Raw genomic sequence first — 16927 nt, forward strand, 5'->3', positions numbered from 1 at the left:
TTTTTATAATGTTGTTGAAACACAAAACCCATGTTTTTTAAGAAGAATGGACGATTTCAGACCTAATACTTTGAAAAAAACCTAATACCTTTGACCTAATACTTTGGGTCAATATATCCTGCTTCCCAACATAACCTAAAAAAAATCCAATATAATCTAAAAAAACAACGTTTTTAATCATAACTTCAATGTCAGTAAATCAATTTTTATTTCATTTGTACCAAATTACTTGTAATTCAAAAGGTCTTCCAATGAGGTGTCAGAAGCTATATAGTCTTACTTTAAAAAAGTTTACAACACTTGAAAATTTAGAAACAATTTAAGGGTGAAATTTTGTGTTCATAATTTCAAAAATTATCACATTTTTAATCCACAGATCACGATTACTTCAAAAGGTTTAAGAAGTTATATGGTATAATTTTATAGTTATCTTTGTTGGATTGAAATTTAAAAACGTACTACCTCAAATGGTTTTTCGCACCTACCAAGCCAAAAGAGTGGGTGGATTTTAATTTTCTTTTCACCAAAATTCATATTTTTTTTGGATTGTCAATTAATGTAATTAAATGTTACTGTTGCCATTTAAGATTTTTGAGTTGGGTTAGGTGTAGCAAAGAGGGTGGGTTCCACCCCTTTGAAAATAATTTTAAAAAATTCCCCTCCAAGAATGGTATACATCCTGCAAACAGAAGTACGAAAGGACTAATAGCTGTTAAATAATAAATGTGGTGACTTCAAATGATCACCCGGTATACAATCATAATGATTACAATATGAATTTTAAAAAAAATGTAATATGTAATTATCACAGCCATAAATTACTACCACAAGGTAGTCTGTTACAGAAAAATAAATAAATATGAAGACATGAATAGCAATTAACAAAAAGCTCATCTCGTCCTGAAACTCATCCCATCCTATCACCAATGTTCAATAAATTAAACAACAGAACAGTAGTAAGATGCTGAGTTAAAAGTGCTCCACTGAAAAATTTCCATTCAAAATCCAAAACAAACAAAAGAGCAGCCAGCAATGCATGAATATGAAAAATCAGTATGTATAACAAAAACAATATGTTTGAATAACATATTCAAAAATCAACTATTATGTGCAGAAAAATGAATTCTATTTATAGTAATCGAACACAAAAATAATACCAATGTCAATCAAAACTTGTTGAGTGCATCATTAGTCAATTTTAATGCATAGTCTTAACTTCATAAATTACTTCTAACAGTTAATAATTTTAAAAAATCTACAAAAGTAATAGGCAGAAGTTACAAAGGCAAAAAAATACCTAAAATAATCTAAACCTGTAACTTGTACAATTTAATATTAAATACAAGTTACAGGTACCATTACATATGCAAAATGGCATGACCTGCATCGGACTGATCATATAAGCATTTTTTATATTCAGGCTAGAATCAGGTTTCATTTACAAGGAAAATGGCCAACACGGGTTAGAATGCTTAGAGTATAAACACCAATATTTTAAAAATATTAAATTTACAAAATGAATTCTTTTGGGTAAAATTCAAAACTTGGTAATAATAGACGGTAGTATAATAGATAGTAATTTGTTTTTGAAGTTGTTTAATATCTGTTACATAATACACATTAATTTATAATTTAAACCAAGTAACTTTTGTTCAGGAGTTTATTTACACTGTTCTGTGATGAAGCTGATCAACATTAAAATTTAATTAAATGTATTTTGGTTAATTTTAATCCAGCTTCTATGTCCAAGTCACCAGTGAACATTAACTGTAGGGATTAACACAACAGTCAGAGAACTATTTAGCCTAGGTATGATGAATCCTTAAACCTAGCTGCAAGACAATAAATTTTTTAATACAAAAAAGTTTACAAATATTTTAACTCACATTAGATTTTAATAATTAGTCAGATATTTCCTCAACAATATGTTATATGATTTTTCCCCATTAAAAGAAGTACATTGTTTTATACTTCTTTTACTTCCTTTGCACTATCTATATATTTTTGTATCTACAAATTAAATATCTGTCGTATAAGCAACATAGTCACAATTACTTTATCTGCGAGTAATTATGTTATTTGTGCAAATTTGGTGATTAGAATGAAGGTATCACCTGAGAGCTCAGTAAAAGATATTGAGTCCAGTGAAAATCAGTTCACTGGGCTTAGAATGTCCAGTGAACTGATGAAACAATGCACTCAGTGATTGAAGGTGTTATAAGAAACCACTTCAACTCTTCACTTTCCCTACAAATAAACTTAGCATCAAACTGATCCTCATTGCATTTGAGAGTGAATATGCCATATTAGGGAGATGGTGATCTATGACTAGTTATATTAGTTGCTGGTGTAAAAATGTCATTTATTGGTCATTTCATTTGATAAATAATCTGTATTTTATTTTTTATATCTACGAGATTATACATTTCACACTACAACATAAAGAATTGCTAAATATGGTGGAGAATATGCCAACAAAACCACGCACATTGATTAACGCATATTTCTGTTTCTATGGAATTATTTAATTTACTTCTTGGTTTAAATATACTTGCATAATACTTTCTATGTTTCTGCATAGATCTTGCAAAGTAAAATATAATAACTCTCTCTTCTGGCATTAACTAAAAATGGCAGATATAAAATAGTATTCTAAGATCTTTTAGGATCATTGTCTTGGTATATTAATCTTTTACCATTTTGTGTTAAATAAGCAAGAAAAGACACTATGGGTAAAAAAAAGTCTCAATCCCAGTCTAATACGATTAAAATCTATAGCCTTATACAGCTTGAAAAAGACATTGTTTTATTGATATAGGTTTATCTTCAAAATAAATACATCAAGAGAGTAATAAATGAAGAAATAATTAAGAAAAAAGTTATATTTAGGAAAAAATATAACAGAGGTAACACATCCCTAAGGAAGAGTTCTGACAATGAATGATTACGTTTATTAAATCCTTTTATGATTTATTGATTACTTTTATTATTAACATGTATGTAGTACAATGGAAATTATAAAAAAAATTTAATTATTCCCAAATACCCTTTTTCGATTTTAATAACCCAAATCAGGTGTTTTGGTGGTAGTTACATAATCGTAATCACCGAAAGTTGAGTCGTGATGGTCAGTAGTATCATTGGTAACAAGTGCGAATATCTCATTTCTTTAGTCAACAGCGCGCTCTAGAAGAAACTTTCTGAGTTCAGCAGTAGTGTCATGGCTGCCTGCCAGCGAAAACAACGTTTTGTTACTGGTGAATGTTTAGATTGAGGTAAGTACAGCAAATTCAACACTTGAAATCATTTCATGGTTTTTTTTTTTCAAAAAACCTGTTATCATCACCCGGAAAACAAAAATATAAAATATAAAAACAAAATAAAAACTTTAACTGAAATATTGAAAACAAAATAAAAAACTTAACTATCACAGCTAATATACTAAAAAATTAATTATAACTACCACAGATAGAATCTTAAAAATAACTTCTTTTTTTTTAAGACTATAAATATATATATATTAACTCAGGAAAAACAATTCTTTTGTTATTGTATTTGTTCATATTCCCCTCTGTACTAAGTGAGTACAGTACTGTATGTGTAGCTAGCCACATAATAAAAAAATTGTTAATTTTATATTTTTTAATATGACTACATATTTTATGTTATAATTTTAATAGTTTGAATTTAATGTGTATTTGAAAGAAAAAGTTTAATTGATGAAGGAAAACCTTGAAAGCAATATTAGAAAAAAGTCCAGGGGAAGAACACACTACAACACAAAGTCTATCTGAAACAACATCATTCAACATCAAAGTCTGAAAAAGGGAAAGAATGTGTCTAGTCCATTGCCTTTATTAACACTGTGTTTAGCAAATCAGTATTTACAGGAAATCAATTGTAATAATAAAACTATAAATCAGCTGTTACTGAAGTTTGCTATAAAGTGTTTGTTTAGAATTGTCTGTGTGGTGGATTACTGTAAAAAAATTGTTAATTTTTTCAATAATTAGTCAAATGAACAAGATCAATAAAAACAATGAGATTAATATTTATTTATGTGGATTCATAACCATAACAACTGTCCAGCATCACAGACTCAGGCTGGATAAAGAAGAGGCCATCAATCTCGGGGGATGCATCATTCTCACATCGTGTATGGTTCATAGAAGATAATAAAGTAGAAGAAGTGACTGTGTGCAGGAATGTGTTTCTGTCATTTCATAGCGTTGGAAGAGATAAGTTTAATCTCTTGTTAAAATTTCTTAAGATGTTGAGTCAGGTACCTTGAAATCAAAGAGCTAAACGTATGAATAGAAAGCAAAGGTTATCTGATGATGTAAAGGAGAAGATTCATGAATATATAACTTCATTTAAAGGCAGGGAGAGTTACTACAGTCTAAAAGATTCTACTAAAAGTGTCTACCTGCTGAATTAAACTTTTAAAGGTTTTTAAAATGTTTCAAGAAAAATATTCTGAAATTCAGGTGTCTTATGAAACTATAGTTTAATTTTTAATTTGAATTTTAATATATCTTATGAGTACCCAAAGACTGATATCTGTTCTACATGTGATACCATCACAACACACATTAAAAAAATATATGATTTCTAAGGAAAAAATCTGGAAAAGAAAGAAGAGCTGCATGGAGATATAAACAAACTCTATCAAAATAAGAATCTTCATTTTTTTAAAGCTAACACGTGGTATAAAATAAAAAAACCGCAAAGAAGGAAAGCCGTAAACAAAACTCTACTACTGAGCTTGACTACACAAGAAACAATCATCTACCCAACATAACAACCAATGAAGTTTCTTATGAACACCAGTTGCTGTGTTTAGGTTTCATATATATGTGCTTTCATCATCAGACTGTTACATCCATTACTATCAAGAGACAGTTGGAAAGAAAGGTTCAGATTACGTTGTTTCTTTTATTCATCCTTTTATGCACAATTCTTTACCTGAAAATATGACAGAATTAAAGGTTTTCTGTGATTGTTGTGGTGGGCAAAACAAAAAAAAAAAAACAGCAGTAACGAGGTTATTTCAACACACTGTTCACAATGAACACAAATTGAAAAAAGTGAGTGGCTGGTTCCCTGTAAGGGGACATTTATTTGAGTGTGACAAAAACTGTGGAGTGATCAATAGTAATCGTGAAGCATAGATACCATATGACTGGATAGACCATTAAACCTTCACCATTTGATGCTATTTTGCTTCAGCAACCTATGATAAAAAACTGGACAAACCTTTTAGATGGATCATATAGGATGAAGCTTCCTTCCATTTCCTGTCAGGAAAGTAAAAGCTGTTCCAAGTTATGGAATATCATCCAGCATTATTGGACTACAAGCTTGCCTTCAGTGGACCATGGATTGAATCACCAATCACTATTAAAATAAAAAAGAAGGGGTCCCATAGAAACACCACGGCAAGAAATATTCCAGCTCAGTCTTATAATGGTAAATGTAATTAATATCATTAAAAAGTCCATAATAATTAAGCTAACTACTTATGCTTCCTAATTAATACTAAAACCTAACCTAAGTAGTTACTTTAATGTAATTGCACATAAATTTATCCTCATATCTTGTCTGCTTTCTTTTCAGGTCTTTCGCCAATAAATCAGACTAAATATGATGATCTTCAGATTTAAAAAAATGTCTGGACCAATCCAGCTGCTGAAAGTTATACAAGTCTGCCTCATTCATAATAAATTTTAATTACTGGAATATCATATTTTTTTTATTTTTGTTGCTTTATGTTTTAGAAACTTTATAACATTTAAATTTCATTTTTTCTAGTTGTAAAGTTTTCAATATTCAGTATTTCTATAAAAATTACTTGCTCTATGTAATTTTAACTGATAATATTATTACTCCATACAATTTTTTTTCATGAATTTTTCAATATACTGTACCATTTTGTAATTTCCAATGACATTGTATGTATTGTACTATTTTTTTTCATTATAAAATAAATAAATTGTTAAGTTATTACATTTTTATTTAATTAACTTAGGGGAAAACAGGTTAAGTCCAGGACTAAGCAGGTTTTCCCTGAATATCTTGCACCTACCTTTCAATAATTTATCTTTATATGATAATTTAATGATGTATTTTTAATAAGCTATCACGATATACATCATGATATACATCTAACATCTTCAGTGCATCATACTGTGCTTAATAATAATGTGCAACAATAATCTAAACAGGAACGAACCTTGGACCAAGCTTCAAGGTGAGATATACTGTTCTGCAGTAGTTTCTCTGCTGTGACTGTGAACGGGACATAATATATATCAAAATCATCAACAAATAAAGAACATGAAACAGGTGGCGCTGCACACACTCAGTAATACTACTGATGGCTATAGAAACAAGGTGGTACTTAATACACTTCCTTGAGGCACTCCATTCTTCAAAGTGATGCTACCCAATAAAGAATCTCCAACATGAACATGGAAAGTTGGGTGATTTAGGATTTTCAAGGGCATAATGCCCTTGACTCCCCATTTTTTAAGGGTATTTAAAATATCATGTTGCCAGGCCATGTCGTAAGCCTTCACAATATCAAACAAGGCGCTGCATTTTGCAAGGGAAAGCATTTTGAACAGCTGCTTCCAGTGACACTAAATGGGCAATGGAAGAACATCATTAGCGGAAATTGCACTGTTCTAGACTTAAAAGGCCATGTCTCACTTAGTAGTACGCAAGCCTGTGCTTCACCATTCTCTCCATCATTTTATATAAACTCCTTGTCAAGGAGATAGGGTGGTAGCTTGAAAGGCTTGCTTTTGCTTTACCAGGTTTAAGTATTGGTATGACAATGGCTTCTGACCATACCGAAAGGAAAACTTGTGAAGAGAATAAACAATTATAAATACACAATAGGTGTTGGAGGGCTGAATTAGGAAGGTATGACAGCATACTGAGATGCATGTTGTAAGGCCTAGGGAAAGTGTTTTTAAGTGCAAGTGACAACTCACTGCATAAAAATGAAGCGTTTAATTCACTGACCGAATCACCAACATTTAAGAATAATACTTCCACCTGTAATTAGTACCTCTAAAATTCATTACTGTATGATAAGGTGAGAAACACCCAACAGAAACAATCTGTCAAGTTACTTGCCATTGCAGAAGGTGATCTAAGTTCTCCTTCATGAATGATTCCAAGAATAGATTGTTTCAGTGATCCGCAAATTGCACGGATCTATTATTGTAATAAATAATAATAATAATGACCTGAGGTAGGTAATCCCCACGTCCGGAACACAACATCTACATTCCACGTCCAGGGCGGTAACAGCTGTACTTATAGCTGGCTAACGGGGTTCCGAGTAAATTCCTCGGTTATGCTTTTGTAATTTTGACCTGTTTCCAACTTCAGGTCACCAGATGGATTGGATTTTTCGGCTACCTACAGGATATGGACAAACAAACGATTTGGAAATGGATTCATACCATTTTTAGAGCTGGTGATGTGGCGGCCAGGGTCAATGTTATTGCAGGGGTAACGGAGACCCTTCCGTTGTCCACATGCCCCCTGCGATGGCAAGCATGTAGCAATGGTGCCCATGTATGTTGGTGCATGGGAGCTCTGAAAGCTTCGGTGAGTAGGAGCCTAGAGTCAGTGCAGAGATTGCGCATCCACTCTCTGCCAGGACATATGCTGGTTCCACCGGAGTACCGGATCGGACCTCCAAGGTTAGTAGCCCTGGAGTGGGGTGCACCCCAGCGGCTAACCTTGCTACAGAAGGGATAAAATTTCATGAATATCCTTGAACAATCAAACGTGGCAGAAGGTGCACGTAAACACCCTCGTTTAGAAACCTCCGATTCGCCACAAGCGAAGAGGAAAAAGAGTAAAGAGTGTGACAAAATCAAGAAAGATGCTGATAGAATCAGTAAAAACTTACGGAAAAGTTTATTTGGCTACAATGTACCTAAGCCAAGATTTTTAATTATTACGAAGGAGAATGGAAACTTTCAAAAGGTTAGTCCATTCTTAATCGCAAGAGAAATAGTTAATTGTGCTGGTGGTCCTGTTAAGGAAATCCGAAAGACTTTTAACGGATTGCACGTCGAAACTCTCAACAACAGTCAAAGCCAAAAAGTCCAGGCATTGAAGAAGATCTGTGAATTTGCGGTATCAGTGCAACCGCATAGCACCCTTAATACATCCAGAGGAGTTGTTGTTTGCCGCGATCTTCTAAACTGTACAGAAGAAATAGTACAGGAAAAATCGAGTCAAGGAGTGATTCAGTGTCGCAGACTAACAATGAGAAGAAATGATGAAGTTCTTCCTTCGGCCTCGCATGTATTGACATTTAATAGGCCTACCCTTCCTGAAAAGGTGCGTGCTGGCATACATCGGCTTGATGTACGTGCATTTATTCCGCAGCCAATGCGATGTTTCAAGTGTCAACCTTTCGGACACACTGCAGCTAGATGTGAAGTGCAGGAAATTTGCATATGTGGAATGAAGATACATGAGGGTGATCCACGTAAAGACCCTCCAATCTGTATTAATTGTAAAGGGCACCATAATTGCCGATCAAGGAACTGCCCAGTATATAAAACGGAAACGGCCATTTAGGAAGTCAAAACACTTCAAAAGGTAGTTATCCTGAAGCGAAGAAAATTGTTAGTCAACGAACACCTCGACCATCGAGCACTTATGCTGAAGCAGCTGCTGCCCCTCCATCAAAAATTATCGTGGAGCAGTTGCTTAATACAATGGCACCAAGTCTTGCAACAATGATAGAAAAAATCATTGATGCAAAGATAGAGTCGACTCATCGCACAGAACCATCTAAACATAAGAAGGCTCAATCCCGGACTGACATCGTTGATAAAAGAAACGTACCTGCACAGCATAAAAAACTAGAAAAACCTGTGATCATAATACCACCACTTGAAGTAATAAATAAAAATCTTGATTTGTCTGGAAAAGATCACTGCGTCGTCCAGTCACAAGCCTAAGGAAATTGTGACAAAAAAATCTGAGTCTACCAAAATGGAGGTGCAAGTTATTACTGAGAAAGCACCAGACACAGATGATATAAAAACTGTAACAATGGAGCCTGCTAAAGCTCAAAGAAAGCTCATAGATGTTCGGTGAGAGCATCTATGAGCTTGAGCTATGAGAGAACAGTGCTGGACCCAGCACTGCATTAGGGATAGAATCCAGCTCATCAGCCGCGGAAAGTGCGTCGCTTGCTAGTTTAGATTCTATAACAAAGATGCTAACAGCACCAACGAAGCTTTCATCACCTGATGTAAGCCGGCGAACGTCATTGGCATCAGAAAGAGAAGAAGATGCCATGTTCGAGGCCTCAGACACACTGTCATCGGAAGTTAAGGCCCTTCGCAGAATGGAAAAACGGTGCAAGAAAGGATGGCCGAAAGGAACGCCTAGACGGTAAATTTTGGATTCAAAAGTCCTATTAGAATAAGAAATTTTGAACCTTTTCTTTTAATTTTTTTTTTTTTTTGAAGTGGGATGGGGCTAATGACCAAAGTAGTCGATGCCCCTAAAAATCTCAAAAAATAAAAAATAAAAACACATAATTAAAATTATAAACCAATCTGATATATGAAATAATTAACTAATTAAAATTATGCCTTAATTATAATTATTTTAAATGCAATAATAAATTTTAGAAACAGGAAAAGGGTCTTGCCATGGAATCAACACTTTCACCAATCATGGCAGATATTTTTTTTTAATAATTTTGAAAACACAATTTTACATAAGATAGTTAAAAACCATCATATCATACTATACAAAAGATTTGTGGATGATATTTTAATCATATTTAATCAAGAAAACTAATAATGATGAAAATATAATAACTAATGAAATCAACTCACTTGATGAGAATGCTAATTTCACTATCAATCAGGAAACTAATAATAGCATTGATTATTTAGATATAACAATTAATAAAAACTTCAATAATAATAAATTGGATATAACAAATATAAGAAACCAACCCAACAAAATACCATAATTCACTTTAATTCCTTTCATCCATGTAACCAAAATACAGCCACTTTCAATTTCTTAATGTACAGAGCAATGAAATATCTTATACATAATACTATAAAGTTAAATAATATTAAATACATTGTCACATCAAATGGATACAATGATAATTTAATGGATAGATTATACTTCAAATTAAAAAATAAATTGCATGTAAGAGAAAAACTAAAACATAACTCAGAAAATGAATATGTAAAAATAGAAAATAATTTAAACTATAGAGAATTTAATAAAATACATAAATCATTAGTTATACCACATTTAGTTATAAATCACAGCATATACCACTAAAATCATAAATTATATAAATAATAGAGAACCAACTAAAACCTTAATAACTGGACACAAATATAATATGAACAGATAGGGTGTATTATACTGTCTAAAATGTGAAGATTGCATGCTAAAGAACACATAAATTGTATAACAAAGAAATACAAAGACTGTTCAAATTTTGCAAAACACATTTTGGATACTAAACAACTATAATCCAAATAAATTCATGAAAGAACTGGATTACTCTTAATTTAATAGACATACAAGGAAATCATGTGGTGTCCACATCAGATTTTTATAATATCTTTAATCTGAAAAAATACCACATATATAATAACAATAACAAATTATTATATGAACAGATTAAATTCGATTGATGACATTTTATAAAACCAAATAATAAACAATTATTAAGTCGGGTAAATGGATTCCACAATCTATAGATTTCATTACAACTGTGATACTTTTATAAAAAATGAATGTATTTACTTTAGCTTATGGCTGGTTGAACAACGGATTGGAATGCAATTAAATCCGTCTTAAAATACTAAATAATAATAAAGAAAACTTGAAAAATTAGACCCGCTAACTAATAAAAAAATAAAACTTAAAAAACGCCCGATAGAATCACCCAGCAGCAAGGGACTCTGTCCAGGTTCTGCGATAAAGTAGGGAGTAATAAACTCCCGCCAACTTTGCATTCCATTCCATTCCATTTAGCTTATGACTTTAACATTACAAAATGATGATCAAATGCTATACATTTAATTTTATTACGTGAATTTTACATTTTTTATATTGTAATTATAAATTTCTCCTGAAAATGGCAGAATAGCTGAAAGGACTCGGGGAAGTCAAATGGAATTTTGGTAAGCTGTTCTTAAAATTATGTAGAATAGTTATTTCAACAACGGTGCAATAACTTAATTAGAATTATAACAATAAAAAAATGGCAATGCAATTCTTTAATCTAAAATTGGAATTATATCAAACTATTGCTAATATAAAATACAACAAAAATTGGTTAAAATATAAAATAATACCAAGATACATTAATATTAGCACAAAAATACAAATGCCGCTAATGTAAACAAAGATAAATGTAAACAGAAATGGATAAAAAATGAAATTAGTCTTAAAAAAACCAAAAAAACCCCGATATTTTAACATAGAACTATACATATTACATGCGGATTTATTTAATTCATAACAAAAACAATTATGAATTAATAGATATTCTTGATAATATCAATATAAACAATCAAATTAAACTAATGACACTTTGACGTAAAAGATATATACACAAGCATTAATATAAATAAAACCATAATCATAATTAATTATACTTTATCTGAATAAAAATTACAAACCAATGTGATACATGAAATAATTAACTTATTAAAATTAGTTCTTAAATATAATTATTTTAAATTCAATAATAAATTTTACCAATAGCTAAAAAGTCTTGCCATGGGATCACTACTTTCGGCAACCATGGTAGGCGTTTTTATGAATTTTACCCATGATAGATAAAAAACATCATATCATACTATACAAAAGATATGTGGATGACATTTTAATTAATCATATTTAATCAGAAAACTAATAATGAAGAAAATATAATAACTAAAGAAATATACTCATCTGATGAGAATATTAATTTCACTATGAATCAAGAAACTAACAATAGCATTGATTATTTAGATATAACAATTAATAAAAACTTCAATAATAATAAATTGGACATAAACATATATAGGAAACCAACTCAACAAACCACCATAATTCACTTTAATTCCTTTCATCCATGGAACCAAAAAATAGACACTTTCAACTACTTAATATACAGAGCAATCAAATATCTTAAACATAATACTACAATATTAAATACATTACCACATTGAATGAATATAAATGATAATTCAATATATAGATTACACTTCAAATTAAAAAATAAATTATACTTTATAAATTATATATTTTTTTGTCTTGTCATTTGACTGGTTTGATGCAGCTCTCCAAGATTGCCTATCTAGTGCTAGTCGTTTCATTTCGTTATACCCCCTACATACCACATCCCTAACAATTTGTTTTACATATTCCAAACGTTATCTGCCTACACAATTTTTTCCTTCTACCTTACCCTCTAATAAAAAAGTGACTATTCCAGGATGCCTTAATATGTGGCCTAAAAGTCTGTCTCTTCTTTTAACTACATTTTTCCAAATGCTTCTTTCTTCATCGATTTTCCGCAACACCTCTTCATTTGTCACTTTATCCACCCACCTGATTTTTAACATTCTCCTATAGCACCAAATTTCAAAAGCTTCTAATCTTTTCTTCTCAGGTACTCCGATCGTCCAAGTTTCACTTCCATATAAAGTGATGCTCCAAACATACACTTTCAAATATCTTTTCCTGACATTTAAATTAATTTTTGATGTAAACAAATTATATTTTTGACAGAAAGCTCGTTTTGCCTGTGCTATTCGGCATTTTGTGTCACTCCTGCTTCGCCCATCTTTATTAATTCTACTTCCCAAATAACAAAATTCTTCTACCTCCATAATCTTTTCTCTTCCTATTTTCACATTCAGTGGTCCATCTTCATTATTTCTACTACATTTCATTACTTTCGTTTTGTTTCTTGTTTATTTTCATGCGGTATTTCTTGCGTAGGACTTCATACATGCCGTTCATTGTTTCTTCTAAATCCTTTTTACTCTCAGATAGAATATACTATATCATCAGCAAATCGTAGCATCTTTATCTTTTCACCTTGTACTGTTACTCCAGATCTAAATAGTTCTTTAACATCATTAACTGCTAGTTCTATGTAAAGATTAAAAACTGTATGGGGATAGGGAACATCCTTGTCGGACTCCCTTTCTTATTACGGCTTTTTTCTTATGTTCTTCCATTATTACTGTTGCTGTTCCTGTAAATGAAACCAATCGTTCTATCTCTGTATTTGAACACTAATTTTTTTAAAATACTTAACATTTTATTCCAGTCTACATTATCGAATGCCTTTTCTAGGTCTATAAATGCCAAGTATGTTCGTTTGTTTTTCTTTAATCTTCCTTGTAATATTAATCTAATTGCTTGCCTTGTCACTATACTTTTTTCTGAAACCAAATTGGTCTTCTCCTAACACTTCTTCCACTTTTCTTTCAATTCTTCTGTACAAAATTCTAGTTAAAATTTTTGATGCATGGCTAGTTAAGCTAATTGTTCTGTATTCTACACATTTATCTGCTCCTGCTTTCTTTGGTATCATGACTGTAACACTTTTTGAAGTCTGACGTAACTTCCGCTTTTTCATAAATATTACACACCAGTTTGTATAATCTATCAATCACTTCCTCACCTGCACTGCCCAATAATTCTACAGGTATTCCAGCAGCCTTCCTGCCATTCAAATGTTTAATGCTCTCCTAAATTCACATTTCAGTATCGTTTCTCCCCTTTCATCCTCTTTGACTTCTTCTTCTTCTTCCTCTATAACACCATTTTCTAATTCATTTCTTCTGTATAACTCTTCAATATATTCCACCCACCTATCGACTTTGCCTTTCATATTATAAATTGGTGTACCATCTTTGTTTAACACATTATTTGATTTTAATTTACGTGACCAGTTTCGGTGTGATGTCAGTACGTACGTACATATGTATCTCACATACTCAAAAACGATTAGCCGTAGGATGATGAAATTTTGGATTTAGGACTCTTGTAACATCTAGTTGTGCACCTCTCCTTTAGATTGCAATCGACTGAACCAGGTTAATAATCTGTCTAGAGGTTGGCCTAAATAAATACAAATTAAGCTAATTGAGAAACATAAATGTTGCACAATATTGTACTTTTCAACTAAAAAGTGTTACTGCATTGATAAAACTTTATTACATGGAGATAATGAAAAACCCCTAAAAGGCTTATCACCTTGAAACTTATATTGGTAAAACTATTAATTGCTTACTATGAAACTAATTATAAAAAATAGATATTTGTCAAAACTATGACAGGATGCTCTATTTCAACATGAAAGCAATCAACATAAAAAAAATGGAGATAAATCTTTCAAACAGAAGATTAAAAAAAAGAAGCAGTTGCATTTAAATAAACGCAATAAAATAATATCCTATGTGTGTTAAAATCAATTGTAAAGTTAAAAATTTATACGTACCTATATATTACCATACTATATATTCTACCAATATTCTTATGGTAAAACAAAATTATTTTTCCTAATCATATATTAAATAATATATTTAATGATCTAGTAATCAAATCTGTATAAAATTAACTGCCTTTACTAGGATTTGAACCTTAGAACTCTTGACTTCAAAATCAACTGATTTGCAATGACGAGTTAACTACTAGACCAGCCTGGTGGGCTTGCTGTACAATGCTAATTTAACCTAACCTAACTCCTATGGACCATGGCAAAAACAGAAGTAGAATTTTATGAAAAATTAAATGTTTGCATAAGTTTTGGACTTACTCAGGTACACAAAGGCCCAAATTTTGTTTTAAATAGACATTATTTATTAATTTTTACTATTTATTTTACATTATTTCTAAGAAATGTGTTTCAAAAACAAACTGAAATATTAAGTTGGTATATCAATGAAATGGTTTTCAACATGGATAATTAAAAATGTGATAAGTGAAAACTCAGTACTCATTTTCAGTGGATTAAGTAATGGTGACTAATGATGACTAAGATTTCATCTGTTGATAGATATTTCATTTTTGATGACATAATAAGAATGGTAACAACCATAAGAATAACTAGTTACTTATTATGACATGATTCATCATGTAGTAATGACTTTCTTGGTAAAGATTATCTTCAACCTTATTATTTTGGCAAGCAATTAGAACGCCCTACTGCAACCACTTCTGCAACTATAACGGCCTACTAGAAAGCAACTAATAAGGTATTTTAACATCTATTCTGTAACCAAATCTTATGATTATATCTGAAACTTTGCTCTACTTTCTTTGTGTGAAAAATGTTTAATTCTGGCCATTTCTATAACAGTAAATTGATGTCGATTTACCAGTCAATTTATGGAATGCAATATTTATGAATAATATGCAAAAAACCTGGGGTCCAACAAATATATAAATTAACTAATTAATAAAAACTCATGAAATGCTATAGCACATAACTGAAAACACCAGTCAACTGAACAGTTGTTATAAAAAACACTTCTCAACAAAATAATAGTTAAATAATTGTTTTTATTATACAGTATTTGCTTACAATCAAACAAATTCAAACCTCGAAAAACACTATTAAAATTACACGTTAGGTTATGGAAAATACTATTAGGTTTTAAACAATGTAACATAATTATTAAGTCAAAACCTCATTAATTGTGTATTTACAAAAACATTAGTATATTTAAATGCTTTGTAAACACACTGACTAAACCAACTTCGGTGTCACAATATGTAAAATCTGTGTCGATATTTTATAGGTTACAATATTCATAACGAAATCATAGCAACTGTCACATCCTAAACAACATTTTTAAAAATCCCAAGACGCTAAGAACATCAGTTACAATTTATAAAATCACGAAAAATGAGATAATAAAAGTACAGTAAACTAAAAATTATTATAAATGTTTCGAAACCAGAAATCGATTAGAGATACCAGACGTTTGACGCACGATTTGCTTAACCCAAATGGTACACACATAATAAACAGATAATGCAAAAATTAGTGTTTTTTAAAGCGGCATGTTGAAGTTTAACGAAAAACTACTGGATAAAGAAGGAGAGAATATGAATTACATTATTAAATTTAGAATAAATAACAAACTGACCTTGATTGGGAATCCAGGGCGAATCTTTATGCAAAACACAACCACTTTCAACAGTAATGTAGTCATTCATTACAAATCCAGTACCGGTATATATCGCACTTATCCCTAAAGAACAGATTAAAGAACGGCAACACCAAACCAACGAACCTAAAACACAAACAAAACATTAAGAATAACATTCAGTACAAGATGGCCGGTTTGGTATACGTCACGTGACGCTATTGAACTTCTACCGGATATCGCCAGATAACGTGAATAATCAAATCTCAATAGACTAAAATTTAGCGCCATCAAATTATTTTGATTATAAATGTCATAGAGTTCAAAAGTTTGTAATAAAACGAGTTTTTTTAGGCAGATTTTTATTATCTGCATTTGCCTAGTTTGGATTACTGTGTTCACTATCTATTTTCAATATAAAATACACTTGCAACAACAAAAATAATAATATCAGGTTGACGACTATGAGGGACTTGTGTCACATGTGATCGGGTGAGGTGGACAATGTGGGGCTGATTAGTACACACACGCGCACATTTGAATTAAAAACTACTGTAATAATCATTCGTACCCTGTTTCTATATTAAACATATGAGTCGATAGAAAAGACTGTAGAACATTTCTGCATGCGTGGGTCTTAAAATTCATTGTTAGATCATTACAATCTACTGACAAGTTGGATATTAACCTAGTTTTGCTAATGTTATACTTGTAGTTAGCCTGATTGTGATTTCTGCTTTTGTTTT

At 31.2% G+C, this 16927-nt stretch overlaps 1 protein-coding gene and 1 pseudogene across 1 annotated transcript in view; one reads left to right on the top strand and one right to left on the bottom strand.

Annotated features, from left to right (window-relative positions):
* Window positions 1-16378, bottom strand: part of gus (splA/ryanodine receptor domain and SOCS box containing gustavus) — a 507417-nt gene extending 491039 nt beyond the window's left edge. Inside the window, exon 1 of the mRNA XM_075354552.1 lies at window positions 16182-16378. The gene's annotated coding sequence lies outside the window, so the exon portion shown is untranslated. The remainder of the gene's footprint in view (window positions 1-16181) is intronic.
* Window positions 4310-5198, top strand: LOC142317500 (uncharacterized; annotated as a pseudogene).
* Window positions 16379-16927: the final 549 nt, after the last annotated feature.

This window comes from Lycorma delicatula, chromosome 1 (genome assembly GCF_047948215.1).
Source record: "Lycorma delicatula isolate Av1 chromosome 1, ASM4794821v1, whole genome shotgun sequence".
Lineage (NCBI taxonomy): Eukaryota > Metazoa > Arthropoda > Insecta > Hemiptera > Fulgoridae > Lycorma > Lycorma delicatula.